Genomic DNA, 16,876 nt, shown 5'->3' on the forward strand with positions numbered 1-16,876 from the left:
CTGAACATTGTCTCCTGAAGATAATCACTCAGGCGGTGGGGCTGCTTCGTAAACACTCTGTTTATGTTTCATCAGACAGAATTTGAAAATTGGCCTCATTCAAGATTTGTTTTCGTTGGCAGTGCTGGGTAGTAACTCACCAATTATTCAAATTCTCTCTCTCTCTCTCTCTCTCTCACACACACACACACACACACTCTCACACACATTTTTGGCCATTTTGTTGTGATTCTCAGTCTAGTTAGCCCCACTGCTTCTGGCTGGTGGTCTCTGTGAAGCTGTTGTGATCAAACCACGAGCCTACAAACCATTGCCCTTGCCCTCAGCAGCTCCCACCCCCATTCCCCACTCACTACCCTATCCCCCATTCCTACCCCCTATCTCCCATCAGTCTTTACTCTCACTTTGTGCTTGCCTAGACTGCCTCTTCTGTTCCAATCCACGGACTACAAACCATGACTCTAACAGTCTCACAGTGCGGAGAGCCTGCAGTGGGGTCTGCCCTCTCCTCACAGGAGGAGGTGCCCTTTTGGCTCTCCTCATGCTCTATGGCCTCCTTTTTAGGGTTAAGCTGTCTGCAATGAAGGGCAAAGCCTACAAGGGAGTCGCTCACTGTGAATCACACAACACAGAAACCAGGGAGAGACTTGGGTCCCTGCATCTGCTTAGGCTACTTACCCTCCTGCCAGCCACTGGACCACATACTACACTTGACCAGCAGAAAATGGACTTCAGGGGCATCCATAGCTGTAAAGCCTATGGGGGCATCATCTTACCTGGCAAATGGGGTTTGCAGGAGTTATCAAGTAAGGACCCTGAAAGGGTGAGGGCATCCTAAATCCACATGCACAGGGCATGACAAAGGCCTTTCCCATGCACAAGGGGAAATGTGATTGAGCAGAAGAGATGGCACAAGGAGATGTGAAGACAGAGGAAGGGGTGCTGGGGACATGGTTGGCTCTAGAAACTAAAGACGGCAAATGGCTCCATTCTCTCCTGGCATCTCTGGAAGAAACAGGACTGACCCCCCACCAATACTCTAATTCTAGCCCAGAGAGATGCACATCAGATGTCTGCAGGACTAGAAGATGCTATGTTGGTACTATAGCTTACAGTCCTCTGTCACAGCAGAGAGGAAACAGAGGTGTCTGTGTTTTGTAAGCATGCTCCTTAACAGGCCCCTGTATTGGAGGCTTGGTTCCCAGTCTATGGTAGTTTGTATATACTTGGCCCAGGGAGAGGCACTATTAGGAGGTGTGGCCTTGGAGTAGGTGTGTCACTTAAAGCATGGGCTTTAAGACCCTCATCCTAGCTGCCTGGAAGCCAATCTTTTCCTGTCTGCCTTTAGATGAAGATGTAGAACTCTCAGCTCCTCCAGCCCCACATGTGCCTGGATGACGCCATGCTTTGATGATAATGTACTGAACCTCTGAACCTGTGAGCCAGCCCCAATTTACTGTTGTTTTTTATATAAGAATTTCCTTGGTCATGGTGTCTCTTCACAACAGTAAAACCCAAATTAGGACACAGTCTGTGGCACAAGGAGGTGGCAGAACTAAAGTGCTGAGCCTAGTGGAAGGAACTGGGGTCACTGGAAGAGTATCCTTGAAGAGAATGTTGGGACCTGAACTCTGTCTCTGTGTCCTTTTGCTTCCCAGCTGCCACAATGCTCCAACCACAATGTACTATGCCATCAAAGGCCCACAGTCAACAGAGCCAAGCAACCAGGGATTTAAAACCAGGAAACATAATGAAGCTGCCTCCTGAGGAGTTAACTTCCAGGGGTATTTTGTTACAGTAATGGGGAGCTGCTTAGCACGCTCCCATCAAGGGATTTAAGGTTTCATCCTGATAGATGGGATAATGGAGCCTGGACCTCACCTGTAGATCACAGCATCCCTCCATGAGACACCACTCGAAAAAGATGAGACTCCTGGACCCCAAGCTCTGTACAGAAAATTAACTCCTGAGATGAATGTGCTCTGTGTGGGCTGAGTTTGCTTGTTTCCCCTGTTTTACATGTTTTGCTTCTAGAACCCTGAGATCTTTCTTTTTAGAAATAAAAATGAAGTGTGGTGTGGGGAAGACGGCTCATTTGGTAAAAGTCTTGCTGTGCACACAAGAGGACCTCAAGGTCAAGTAAAGGCCAAGCATGGTGACATAGTCAAGAGGATCTTGAGGCCTGCTGGCCAACTAGCATAACCTAGTAACACTGAGCTCCAGGTCCCAGAGAAGTGACCCCCATCTCAAAAAGATAAGATAGCAGTGCTGGTGCAGTGGCTCAGTATGTGAAAGAACATGCGGGGCAGGCCAGCCAACCTGAGTTTGATTTCTGGATCCAACAAGGGAACAGAGGAAAGTTGTCCTCTAACCTCTACAACGAACCGTGATGTATGCATGTGAACATTCACAAAATAAAAAAATAAGACTTATGTTTAAATAAGGTAAATGGCCCCTAAGTGACAGGGCTTGAGGTCAGGGGACCTGGGGCTCACTGTTACTAGGCTCAAGCTAGCTCAGAGTTCAGCAGCTGCTTAAAGATCACCTCCTCCCTCCCTCCCCCAGGTCATTCTCTCCCTCACATCTTCTCCATACAACTGCACTTGTCTCTTGGGAGCCACACAGCTGGCCAAAGGACACAGTGCCAAATGCAGCTCAGGGGTGCAGGGCTTGCTCGGCTACTCAGCAGGAGATACTGAAGTCATTGCTTCTGCTCGGAGAAGGGAGGGTATTTTTATCACAGAAATAGTTCCCTGGAATACAACATCTGGGTGGGACAGCTTCTGTCCTGACTACTATGCTGTAGCACAAATAAGACCTTGCCAAAGCCTGGAGGCTTTTGTCAACAGGGCTTGTTAGGGCGGAGCCTATTTGGAACGCCCACTTCTTTGTTCTACTAACATCTGGCAAGAAACAGCTCCTACAGAGGGAGGTCAAGGCAACCCTAGAAGAAAAGAGAAACCATTATTTCTGACAGCCCAGCTTTCCATTCACTTTAAAGCCCAGGCCCACAGGCCCACAGCAGAGTCCCCCAGGAGAGCAATCCAGAGAAGGTAGCACCACTTTTAAAGAAAATGGCATGAATAAGCCAGAACTTGAGCTAGGAATAGTTCTGGTCTATTCTAAGGATATTGATAACAAGGATGGACCAGAGAGAGCACAGGGAACAAGGCAGGAAGCAGCCTGCTGGGGGTTAGTCAGGTCAAGGAGGCTCATCCCCAGGGAGTGTCATCATTCCTGTTAAATATGGGATCTGTCACAGAGGCCTGTTGAAGAGCAATGCAGTCTGACAATGCCTTGGAGAAATGTGCTTCCAGCAAATGTTAGAGACCAGCAAGGGCATAGCAAGCATTTGCAGGAGTGTCTCCCCAAGCCAGAATGGAGGGAGGAAAACTGGGCCACACAGAGAGAAGGCCAGGCCTCTGTGGGTAAGGACAGGAGAAGCTTCCACCCTCAACTTACTTCCCCTCCCAGGTCTGAGCCTAGTATGCAAGCATCTCTCAGAATCAAAGACCACCAAACCTCAGGGGAGCAGAGCTTGCAGGAATGGGCTGGGCAAGTCTAGGAGGCTGAACCACAAGACCAGAAAAAGCTTCTTGGCCCCACGTTTCTGGCTAGATAACTTTTTAGGAAGGGCATACATACACACATGCAATAATATGCACACACACACACGCACACACACACAAACTGCTAACAATTTTAGACTTTTCACATTTCGTTTTGAAATTTTTTTTTCTTTTGGTTTTTTCAAGACAGGGTTTCTCTGTATAGCCCTGACTGCCCTGGAACTCACTCTATAGACCAGGCTGGCCTCGAACTCAGAAATTTGCCTGCCTCTGCCTCCCAAGTGCTGTGATTAAAGGCGTGCACCACCACACCCGGCTTAGATGGTTTTAATATTAGTAATCTTCTATGCTACTGAAAGTCCTCTTGGTTAAAGATGTACATTTTATATTTTGTTGGGGTTTGGTTTTGGAGTGTCTCACTATGTAGCCCTGGTTGGCCTGGAACTCACCCATCTGGCTTTGAACTCACAGAGATCCACCTGCCTCTACCTCTTGAGTGTTAGAATGAAAGGCATGTACCACCATATCTTGGAACACTTTATATTTTTAACAGGAAATTTTTAAAACTATTCTTCTGACCCTGAATGAAATTCTACAGACGTAACCATCTCAGGCTTGGCTTTAAAAAGCAGCATTTTAAAGAAGTTAGTTGCAGTACTAAACAAAAGAAAGGAGGAGTTAGAGAAGGTTAAAACGATACCCACAAGGTCCAGCCAGTGTAGTGGCACAAGCCTTTGATTCCAGCATTTGGGAGGCAGAGGCAGGAGGATCAAGGCTAGCCCAGTCTACAGAGAGTTCCAAGACAACATGGAGAGACCCTGTTTCAAAACAAACAAAGTTAATCAGGATGTGAGACTGGGTGACTGGAAACACATTTACTGGTATAAAAACAATATGTTTTATACCACACTCTGGTAGAGTTATAGTAGAATGGAATCAGGGTCTTACTATATAACCGATTTAATATATTCCAACTTTATCACAAAGAGTAACATTATTTATAAAGGCCCTTTCTCAGACTCAAAGGCTCATGAAGGCATTACATAATTTAGTCTTGATGTCAGCTAAAGAGGATTTTTACTCCTCACATAAAGCAAACAGAGTTAAGAACATTCATAACTGGGCATGAAATCTCTGTAAGGAAGGACAACCTGCAAATTCCAACTCATTCATTTCCTGAGGATCGTAAGCTTACTGTCTGTTTGTTTCTTTGGTTTTGATTTATTGGGTTGTAAATGGAGAGAAACTTGCATCTCAGGCGCCCACATGACAGAATTCTGACAACACATCACACTGGACATATCATTCCTGACAAAATAATCAAACAGATCAGAATACCCAGACTAGCTGAATGAAGAAGCATTTGGGTACTTAGTCATAGTACCTGTGTGACTGCACTGCACCTTTTTTATGAACAACCCTGGGTCTGCTGTAGGGTTTGTGAATGAGCAGGAAAAGTGAGCATCTGGCCTTGTGCAGACAAGAAACAAAACCAGCAAAGTATCGCGTTCACCCAGCACTGCACATGCAGCTGGAATGCAGTGACTATGGTGCTCACACAGCACTTCACATGCAGCTGGAATGCAGTGGCTATGGCGGGTGTTCATACAGCACTACACAAGCTGCAGGAATGCACCAATTATGGTGCTCACACAGCACTGCACATGCAGGTGGAATGCAGTGGCTATGGTGCTCACACAGCACTGCACATGCAGCTGGAATGCACCAATTATGGTGCTCACACAGCACTGTACATGCAGCTGGAATGCAGTGACTAGGGCAGGTGTTCATACAGCACTGCACAAGCTGCTAGAATGCAGTGATTATGGTGCTCACACAGCACTACTTACAGGGCAGGGAGGTATTGCAGGTCTGCACAAGGGAAGCTGAAATGAATATCCCGTCAGCAGAGCTTTATTAAGAGAGCTGCAGTCACAAGGTTGCCCATGGGAGAGCATATTTCCAGGACCGAGGAAAAGCTTCATTAGGATAAACCCCCGCATCAGGGACAGAAAAAACGGGACCATTTCTAAAGGGAAAGAACCTTCAATACCTTTCTGTTCCAAGCTTGTCAGTTCTCATCAGATCCAGGGGACAAACAGGGTTTCTGGCTCTCGCAGGTTTCCAGAGGGAGGAAGTTCCATGCATGTGCTATAGCCTGCATGCTGGGATATGGCATGATAGAAGTCAGTTTTAACTCACGATCGCTTGAGTAGAGACTGAGGAGCAGACCTTGCTTGCAGCTGCAGGTGGGAGAGTGACAATGCAGCTCTGTGACACTGCAAAGTGACCCCACACTTTGCTATCAGCTCTCTAGAGAAAGCTGTAGGGCCATGTCTCTAAGTGAAAGAGGCAGCCAGAGAACTGTGACCTAACAAGAACAAGCTGGGTCTCTGCCTTGGCAAGCTAGAAGGTAATTACACTGCCATCCTAAAAGCATCCCTCCCCCACAGGCACAGGTTTATTACTGAAGATGACTCTTCCATTGTTGCATTGAATTCTGTATGCTGTCATTCTAGAAAAAAACCAGAGCTAGGCATGGTAACTGTGATCTATATTTTGGGAAGCAGAGGCAGGAGAAACTTGAGTTCAAGATCTGCTTGGGCTATAAAGTTCAAGGCTAGCCTAGGCAACTTAGCAAGACCCAGTCTCAAAAGGGAAAGAAAAGTTTAGGGTATAGCTCAGTGGGAAAGCACTTCCCCATGTTCATTCTCCCAAGAGGGAGAGAGGGAAAGAAATAAGGGGAGAGGAGCTAAAGGGATCTGCAACCCTATAGTTGGAACAACATTATGAACTAACCAGTACCCCGGAGCTCTTGTCTCTAGCTGCATATGTATCGAAAGATGGCCTAGTCGGCCATCACTGGAAAGAGAGGCCCATTGGACTTGCAAACTTTATATGCCCCAATATAGGGGAATGCCAGGGCCAAAAGAATGGGAATGGGTGGGTAGGGAAGTGGGGGGCGCTATGGGGGACTTTTGGGATAGCATTGGAAATGTAATTGAGGAAAATATGTAATAAAAAATATTAAAAAAAAAAGAAATAAGGGGAGAGGAGGGGGAGAGGGGAGGGGGAGGGGAGAACAGGAGGGGAGAGGAGGGGAGGGGAGAACAGGACGGGAGGACAGGGGAGGGGAGGACAGGGGAGGGGAGGACAGGGGAGGGGAGAGGAGAGGAGAGGAGAGGAGAGGAGAGGAGAGGAGAGGAGAGGAGAGGAGAGGAGAGGAGAGGAGAGGAGAGGAGGAGGGGAGGGGAAGGGGGGAGGGGGAGGGGGAGGGGGAGGGGGAGGGGGAGGGGGAGGGGGAGGGGGAGGGGGAGGGGGAAGGGAGGGGAGGGGAGGGGAGGGGAGGGGAGGGGAGGGGAGGGGAGGGGAGGGGAGGGGAGGGGAGGGGAGGGGAGGGGAGGGGAGGGGAGGGGAGGGGAGGGGAGGGGAGGGGAGGGGAGGGGAGGGGAGGAAGGTAGGTACAAGGAGAGTCAGTGGCCAGTATGGCAATATTAATGCTTGTCTCACACATAGGCCCAAAGGCTGGCATAGCTGACATCCTGACCAGAAACCACTAGTGAGCAAGCACTGTGTTTTATGGGCCTTTTATTTTCTTTTTTTGTATTTTTTAATTCAGAGTATCAACAGGTTGTAAATTACTTTTGAAACTTTATAAAGTTTAAAGGAAATACAAACACCACCTGTGTTATAGGAAAGAATGTACTTTGAGTCCAACTCTTCCAGTCCACCTGTTCTTTGCCATTACCTCACATAACCTAAGACCCTGGAGAGGTCTGCATGCCTCAAGTCACAAAAGCCTAGGGACACCTGCTGTATGGCTTCATGTGTAGACTCGTCATTACATGCATTCCAACCCACATGCCTTCCTGGTCATCATGTGTACAATATTTTGTTGATCTTCTCCTAGCAGACTACAGTAAGGGATACAAATGGATGGAGGGATGCTATTTTACTGGGTTCAGGCAATAAATGCTTACTGCACTTACAGTCTAGGGCTAGGTGTCGAATTCAGGGGTAAGTGAAGCCTCATTTAACCTTGCAGCATCCCCATCCTGCCCCAGTGGGCTCACTGTATAGACAAAGCAGCTGGCTTCAGGTGGCATGAAACATCAGACAGACTTGGAGGAAACCAGACAGCCACATGGACTAGAGGACACTGCAGCCAGTCCTTGAAGGGTGTGTGGCCAGAATAAACATGGAAAAGTCAAAGAACCTCTATCTACAACTGCCTTCAATGCAAAATCACTTCTCCATGTCAGGGAGCCTGTGTGAGAAGGGGAGGTTCAGGAGGCACACCACCACAAGCCCCAGGGGGCCTGGAGTGTTACCATACTGCAAAGCTTGGCTTTGACCCCGGCTCTCACTAGCTCAGAGCCTTTATTCCTGTATGGAAAAGCAAGACTAAGTCTGGACCTAAAAGGACGAAGTGGGGCTACTGTTTAAATATGACTGGCACACCAGGCGTCTCACACCCCCACAGAGGGTTAGAAGCAGCAGTTCAGCAGAAGAGCCTGCAGTATAAGCAAGAGCATGGCTCGAATCTGCCAGTGCCTGCAGTCTGCAAACCGGTGTTCACACTTCATGTGGATAATTGGCTAAATGAATAAACTCAATTCTACAAATGGCTTGGCCCAACCCTGAACTACACAGGACTATGAAACCAAATATTGACAAATCAAATTGAAGACTTAAAATCCATTAAAATGCCAGGTCTGACATAGAACAGACAAAATAAACCTGAGCTCAGAGAAGCTGCTTGGAGATTATCTTCAATATAGAAGTGCCAGGGTGTCCAGAAATTCTTTCTTTAGGGCACAGTGAGTCAACTCCTGACCCTCCACCTCCTATCTCCCCACTGTGAGCCACTGAGGACTGAATTACAGCTATAGATCCCTAAGCCATCAGCACCTGCCACCTGTGAGGCTGGCAGGGGCAGGGCAAGACACCCAACCTCCAAATTCACATTTCTCTTTCCTGTTTAGGTCTGCCTTTTAGAGCTTTTTCTTCTGAATTGAAAGAGCCCTTTCCCAGAAAGAGAAGGAAGGCCCTAAGACTGGACAAGTAAAGGCAACTCGCAAGGCTCAGGGAGATCCTGAAAATTACATGATTCACGAGGTTTCTCTATAAGAACAGCAAGTAATTGCTCAAGAGGAGAGGCTCTTCAGCCAACCAAGCTATCTGCAAGTTAGTCAGGGAGTTCCAGGGATACAGCTTTTGTGAGGTGTCACCCATCCTAGGGTGAACTTCTCAGAGATACAGCTGCCTTGGAGTCACCCATGCTCATGTCAATAATCCCAATAAACTCACTAGTCCATTAAGTTAGATGTGGGTGGAATCACTTCTTCAGTCTACTATCTGTGCCCTACCTGAATAGACATTTGTTCATCAGCAAAAGTCATATAACACTGTACCGTGCCACCTAAGTCCTTCCTGAACTCAAGAGACCAACATACTTTAATATTGTCCCACTGGGAAAGTCCTTCCTAGGGACACAGTGAGTCTAAGAGGGAGTAAAATATAAATGAGGAGTAAATAAGGATCAACCCTATACTCCCAGCATATGGGAAGCTGAGACAGGAGGACCACCACGTGTTCACAGCGGCTGTACTACAGAATGATAACTTGCCTCAAAGAAAACCCATTTCACTCATGGCCCAAGTAGTGAGAGCAAGAGTAGGGAGAATAGAAAGAGACTCATCTGAGACCAACAACCCAGACTGTATCAACCACTGCCATGCTTCTGTAGTGTGACCCCCAAGTGAGTACCTTCATCCCAGGCCTCGCTGAATCAGTGAGCACACCTATAGCCTAAACAGCAGGAGAGTGAAGTTGCAAGAATGTATACCAGACACTTATCCCAGCATCTCAGATGTTTCAAGGATTCCATATATGGCTTTTTGAACCGTCAACAACTCAGAAGAACCAGTCTAGTTCTTATAAAAAAAAAAAAAAAAAAGGTAACCAGATATTTGGAAGTGTCTGCTGAGGTGGCTTGCCAGCTATTCAGAGTACATAGGTATCCCAGGCATAAGTTCAGGATGCACTCATCACATGGACTCAAGACTTACCTTTAAGCCCTGCCCCCGCCACACTTTCTGACCATCTCGCCCCTCAAGCCCTCACTCAACGCTCTCACTTTAAGCCCTGTTTATGACTCTGAATATGGCCTCTGACAGTCAGCTTGAAGGTACAGCATATGGCCAGCTGATGCTGCCTGCTCTTCCAAATGAAAGAACCCAGCTGTTTTAAGAGATACTGACAGCAAGCCCACTGCACAGAGGCCCTGGAGGGTTTCAAGGCATGGATTAGAGCAGTGTGATATGAAAGAAAAGGATCCAGAAGCTAAAGACACAATCTACAACAGCTGCAATGACGTACAAGCACCAGTCATGAAAGACAAGAGAAAGTCCTGCCAGGCCTTTGGTGAATCACTCTTTCTTTCTTTCTTTCTCTCTCTCTCTCTCTCTCTCTCTCTCTCTCTCTCTCTCTCTCTCTCTCAAGTCAAGGGGTTCACTAAGCCACATTCCATGACAAATCATGTACTGAGAATATCAAAGCAATATATTTTTATGTAAAATATCAAGACATTATTTCCCAAGAATGGTCTATAAACCATCAGTATCAGAGTGACACCTTGAACATGTCAACAGAGCTGACTCTCAGGTCTCACCCAATCATCCCACAGTAGGTCTACAGTTTATTTTAATTATTAAAACAATATTAATTGAGCTTAACAGTGCTGACACATGCATTTAATTCCAACACTTGGGAAACAGGGGCAAGAGGATCTCTGTGAGTTCAAGGCCAATCCTGGTCTACAGAGTGAGAGTGAGTTCTAGAACAGCCACAGATATACAGAGAAACCCTATCTTGAAAAACCAAAAAACAACAAAACAAAACAAAAAACCAGAAAACATATTACATGAAGACCAATGGAGTACAGGGTGACATTTCGGTACATGGGTATGACCCAAGGGGTTGGCCTTTTAACAAGGTACTTTAGTGACCCAGCCGGAGAGTACTTAGAATCCGCCAGGCTACTTGGGTAGGTCTGTGATGGTTGACTTGGGTTTTGATGTCATCTCTTCCTTCTTGTTGGACATGACAGCAGATTGATTCTGAAAGGCTCAATAAGTACTCAATAAGTGTCAAATGAATGGGCAGTCTACCAACTGACTGTTGAAGAAGACATCTACCTTGAGGCAAGTACAAAGAAAGATTTGATAAGGATGGAGAGAGATGGAGACAGACAGACAGACAGACAGACAGGCAAGTGTGAACACTTAGGTGGGGGGAAATGTGGCAGTGGGATGGAACAGGCTGAATGAGGAGGTGCACACATGCACCAGGGAGAAGGTTGCTAGGGAGGCCATGGCTCCTGCATTCCCATCATGTGTATTGTCCACCTATAGGCCACAGCCAGTATGACTGCAGTACCATGAAAGGGAAGGAAGGAGACAGGATGGTAAAAATGGTGTATCTGCCTCTGGTGCTGGGTGGTGGTAGAAACAGAATGGGCACACATAGAGTTTCAACTGCTATCTCCAAGGCTTTTGGAGCTGGGCATGAAAGAACCTGGCTCTCGGAGGCTCATCCAAACTTTGGACATTGCAAATACAATGTTATCTACAAAGTTCAGGCTAGAGTACCACGTGATTGAGTTATCAACAAATATATAGATATTCATATCCATATACATAGAGATAGCAAGAGAGATAGGTAGAAAGGCAGGTGGGTAGATAAGTAGGTAGAAATGGATATCACCAAAAAAGTAATAATGTTTTAAGTAATTTCATGATTTGTACTGGGCCAATTTCATAGTTTTATCATAGGGCACACGCAGCCAATGGCTGAAGGTTAACTGTGCCTGGAGGGAATTGGTGCACCAACCAGGTCTGGCTGGACTCTTTAACCCACAATCTCTTCAGTCTCATCAAGCAGCAACGTAGACATTACTTACAGTCTTCAACAAGCCGATCCAGGAACTTAGGGACATCCAAGCAACAGAGGAGCCTCAATTCCAGTCCAGATGTTACCCTACAGCATCGCACTGGCAAAAGAAACACAACTGTCAGTTCAGAGACCTCATTAAGCAATGTATTAGTTAGCCAGGCATGGTGGCGCACACCTTTAATGCCAGCGCTTGAGAGGCAGAGGCAGGCAGATCCAAGTGTGAGGCCAGCCTGGTCTACAGAGTCAGTTCCAAGACCACTAGGGCTACATAGAGAAACCCTGTCAAGAACAAAGTTTCAATTACTCACAGCTGTGATAAAACTCTTGACCAAGACTACTGCCTTTACCTGCCTCATTTTTCAAGAGTACAGTCCATCAGGGTACAGGCAGTAGGGCAGCAAGAGCATGGAGCAGGAAGCGGAGAGCAATGAACGCTGGTGCTCAGCTCTCTTTCCTCTTCAGTGCAGGACTCCAGCCCATACTATGGTTTCCCCCACATTTACTGCACTCTCCACCTTAGTTAACCCAATCTAGAAACTCTCTCACAGCCATGCCCAGAGGCTTGTTTCCATGGTGATGCTAAATCCCATCAAATTGGTAATGAAGAAGAACTATCACAGCAGGGAGCAATATCCTCACAACAGTAAACACTCCTGATTGGGTTTCAGATTATAAAGAGGAAAGAGTGAGTTCCCAGGCCCAGGACACAGGGCAGCCTCACAGCCTGTACCTACCCCTGCTCCTTCAGACAGAGAAAGAGTCTCCATCTCCCTGCTGTAGACTGAGGGGTACAGGAGCCCTTGGAAGCCAGCAACTGAAGGTGCTCTCTTCAGAGATGAGGCTAAGGCTCAGAATGCTGACAGACCTTGCTCCAAATCAGCTGCATGTTGGAACCAGAACCAACAGCAGGCAGTTGCCTTCCTAAGAAAACTCCATGTCTAAACACATATTTCTCTCGTTCTGTCTAGCTCTGGGTGGGAGAGGAGACTAAGTCATCTGCAGTTCCAAAATCGTAACCATTTCTCCAATTCATATCCCCCATCCTCATCCAAAAAGGCCTGTATCAACCCAACTGAGGCTCCTGGCTTTCCTCAAAAACAGAACAACACACAACAAACAAACAAACAAATGAAACCAGAGTTTTAGAAGAAACAGAACTTTTGTATACCATGGAGGAAGACTATCCAAAGCCTTCAGCAAGAAGAAAGGCTAAAGAAATAAAGACCAGATCTGAATCTTTGAGATGCAAAGAACACAGAACAGAAGAGAGCATTCCATACCTGCTCTTGAGGTTGGCAGACCTGGAGGAAGCTAAATCTGAGATGGTCTCCACAGACTAACATTTCACTTGTGGTCCCCAGCCACTTGTGCTACGGTGGGAAGCTGAGGAACCCGAAGGAATTTTAGAGTAGCTAAATTAAGCCAGTGGCCTAAATTTTGAAGGGTAGAGCTGGCCCCGAACTCTGACCCACTAGGGAATAAGTCGACTGCCACATACTTCCACCAGCATGAATTCCACCATGCCCACCCCCCAATGACAGAACCAAACCTGCTGAAACCGTGAGCCAAAAGAAAGCTCTCCTTCCCCAAGCTGTTTCTGTCAAGAACTGTGGTCACAGAGACCAAAAGTTAATTGATATGAGAATCAAGGGACCAGAAGCCATCCCAGAAAATGCTTAGGGGCCGTCAAAATTAAGAGCATCTTAAAGGATAGCAGACTGACTCCTGTCCTGTTTCATTTTGATGAAATGAAATAAGACTATCAAAGTGCTCGTTCTATAGGAAATGAGGCTTCTGATTATGGTCTGGGTTCTTAAATTAAATCTTCACCTAATTATATGTTGAAACATAATCCTCTAAATGGTTGCCTCTCCCCCTGGGTTTTAGCTGCAGCTGGTCGTGAGGAATCACTGCACCTTGCAGCTTATGCCTAACCTGTGGATGCCATAATAGCTCACCTGTGAGACAGGGAGCGCAGATGGGAAGCCCAAAGCATTCTGCTGATACAAAATTCGGAAACTCTCTTACCCTCGGGAAAGAGGGCCAAATAACGTCACATGAAGCTGGCATCCACAAAGTTTGGGGCATTTGCTTACTTTGAGGAAGCAGAGGCCAGACTTTACCAATCTGAGTCGCAACGTCTCTTTGATCATTGGTAAACTAGTGTAATACTGTGATGCTGGCTGTATTTTGTTTGTAGAGCCAATTCCAGCCTCCCTCCCTCCCCTGCCAACACACACACTAAATGGGAATTTAGATCTGTTTCCCCAAAGATCTATTTTTTTAAATAAGGCAAAGTTAAGGTTTTGGGTTTTTTTTTTTTTTTTTTTTTTCATAAAGCAGAATTCAGACAGTGAGGTCATCTGTTTGGAAACTACAGCAATTGTTCCAATTTTTTTTTTCCTCCTGTGTTCACATTCTACTTACTCTGGATCATAAGAGGGAGATGGAGATTTCATAGAAAAATGCAAAGGCTTCTTAGGCCACCCACAGCATGGTCAAGGCCTCCACACTGGGAAACAGGCACATAGCTAACTGATCACTTGCCATCCAATAGTTAGTCCACCCACAAAGCTAATGAAGACAAACCAAATACATGACTAGAATTGGTCAGCAGTCCCTAGCTCCATCTAAGCAAGCACATAAAACCCTCCCACAATGTCCATGACGTTCCTTATCCTTAAAGGGAGAAAAGGGATCTGGAATAGGAAGCCCCCGAACTCCTCTGAAGGTACAACGGGCCTTTACCCTCGAAAGGAAAACACAGTCAGATTGTGCATCTAGTGTCAGGGGACCCTGACCTCAAACTCTCTGTTCCTCAGTATAAGAACCCCCTCCAGTACCATAGTCCAGGAGTTCTCTTCTATAATTCTCTCAGCAACCCCAAGTTCTCTGCAAGTGGAGTTGTGAATGGAGGAGACCTGTTCTGGGACATGATCACAAGAATACTGGCTTCTTGCAGCAGGTGCAGTGCACAGCGTGGCTCTCCTCATAGCCAGACTTCCTCAGGACTGCTGGAGGCCTCGTCTAACAGCTTCGGGATGGACCTTCTTACAAAGCTAGGCTCAGGCTCAGCATTTAAATTTCTAAGATCAATACTACTAATAATAAATAAAAGCGCATAAAAACATGCATACTTCTAATAAGAGATAAAAGGTGACTGGATCCAGATGGGAGTGGATGCAGGGGAGAAACTGGAAGGGGGAGAGGGAGGGGAAACAGTAATCAGGACATATTATGTGAGAAAATAATTTGTTTTCAATAAAAAGAAAGTGAAAATAAACAGATAAAAGAATATGGGCAGTAATCATTTTGTTCTTCATGAAGCTAAAAAAATTACTAAACATTTTTATGAACATGCCATATTTTAGTGAACTTTAAACATAGTTTTGTTTCTTTTAAAGAGAGGATTTGTTTCCCTTTCACTTATGTGCATGGAGGCAGGAATACATGCAAATACACGCAGGTGTGTACAGAGCCTCAATGCCTCTGGAGCTGGACTTACAGATGGTTGTGTGTTGCTCAGTGTGGGTCCTGGGAACCCAACGGGAACAGTATGCACTCTTAACTGCTGAGCCATCTCTCCAGCCCTTTGTTTTCTATTCTTAAAGATTTACTTTTATATGTTTGTGAATGCCTGTCTGTATGTATGTGTACCACATGTCTGCAGGTGCCCTTGAAGGCCAATAGAGGGTTTTAGACCCCTGGACCTGCAGTTAGAAGAAGGTATGGATCACCAGATATGGGTGCTGGGACTGAATTTGGTTGGGTCTTCTGGAAGATCAGAACTGTCTCTCCAGTCCTATAGTTTTGTTTTCTGAAAATTCCTGTCTCAGATCATATTTCATTCAAAATTAAGAGTGTTTTCCCCATAAAAATCTGTTATTTTTTACATACTGTTTTTTCATATCCGAGGTATGAGACTACTTTCCTGCAATTCACAAAGCATAACTATCTGGACCCTCTGAAAAGAACTAATTCATGGTTTCATTTCTAAGACACAGAGATGCTGTTCGCCTCTTAGGGGACGTAGGGTGGGAAGTCCATGAGTATCCATCTTACTCCTTATGACTAATCCCTCCCAGCTGTACCAGCCTTGAGCTCCGAAGCTCAGGGGATTCCTCCTCAGTCTCCCAACTAAATGTGACTGCAGGTCCTTGGTACAGTACTTGGGCCTAGACATATAAATCATAATAAACTCTAAAAACAAACAAACAAAACAGATTCATGCCTGTGACAGGATCTCCCAGGGCTATTTTAGAATTATTATCAGCCCTACTTTGAGATGCCAGAAAAATATGAAGCGAGACCCAGAGCTGGTCAAGGGTGGGGTCTGACTGGCAAAGCAGAAGGCTCTAGACACATCATCTATAAATATATCTTTGCTTTGGAAAGTCTACACCCTGGCACAGTCCTGCATTCTGCACTCATACCATGCTGGGCCAGCCCTAGGTATCTGTGTACCCAAGGGTCTTCTCTGACACATTCTGCAAATCTATTTCCTAAGGCACATTATGTCCTTATGTTGTCCCTAGCAGCTGAGGGGCAAGGGAAGGACCAGACCTTCTGCAGATCTGGGAGGACCCTGCTTCCTCTGATGGAGATGCTGAACCCAGGTTCTGTCATCCTCCTGCTCCAGTACCTCATCTTTTCTTTGCCTTCCCTATGAAAATTTTGCTCATTGGCTGAATCAAAGCAAGTCATCCATCAGCCAGAAATGGCTAAAAGGCAGAGAGATGTGAACAGTATGTCTCAATCTCTAGCCCTCCCCACATTCACCAGACGCATCTTGACCACATTAGTAAGAGCAAGCCATCCAAACTGTTATGAAAATCTCACTGGAGACAGAGTTTGTCACTTTAAGTTAATATCTTCATTCCTTTTGTGTTGCTAAAACAGAGACTTGAAACCCAGATGATTTATTTTTAAAAACAATAAAATACATTATTTCTTATGGTTCTAGAGGGGATGGAGTTCATGGCCATGAGGCCCACATCTAGACAGGGCGTTCATGAGGTATCATCCCATGTTAGGAAGAGGAAGGATCATAAAGAGTAAAGGAGCAGAGGGGTGGGGGGCTGAAGTCGCCTTGGCAACAGAACCTTCTAAAGGGTGTATAGTATACATAGCTATGGGTGGGTACATGCGTGCCTACACATAGAGACCAGCAGTTGGCCTCACATGTCATCCTTTAGGAGGCGTCTATCTGTGTGTCTGTTCCTTTGTTTTGAGATAGGGTCTTTCACTAGGACTTAGGACTCCCCAATTAGGCTACACTAGCTAGCCAGCACTACTTGGGAACACAAGCGTGTATTACCATGTTGGCTTTTTACATGCCATGCTGGGAACCT

General features: G+C 46.1%; 1 protein-coding gene across 4 annotated transcripts in view; it reads right to left on the reverse strand.

Moving 5' to 3' along the window:
- The window catches only part of Tln2 (talin 2), a 425,612-nt gene that overhangs the window by 337,860 nt on the left and 70,876 nt on the right, over positions 1–16,876 (reverse strand). For all 4 annotated transcript variants that reach the window (XM_085844756.1, XM_085844751.1, XM_085844753.1 and 1 more), the window contains exon 2: positions 11,533–11,622. The gene's annotated coding sequence lies outside the window, so the exon portion shown is untranslated. The remainder of the gene's footprint in view (positions 1–11,532; positions 11,623–16,876) is intronic.

The sequence above is a fragment of the Mus caroli genome, unplaced genomic scaffold (assembly GCF_978045245.1).
Source record: "Mus caroli unplaced genomic scaffold, Mus_caroli_1 scaffold_11, whole genome shotgun sequence".
In the NCBI taxonomy this organism is placed as follows: Eukaryota; Metazoa; Chordata; class Mammalia; order Rodentia; family Muridae; genus Mus; species Mus caroli.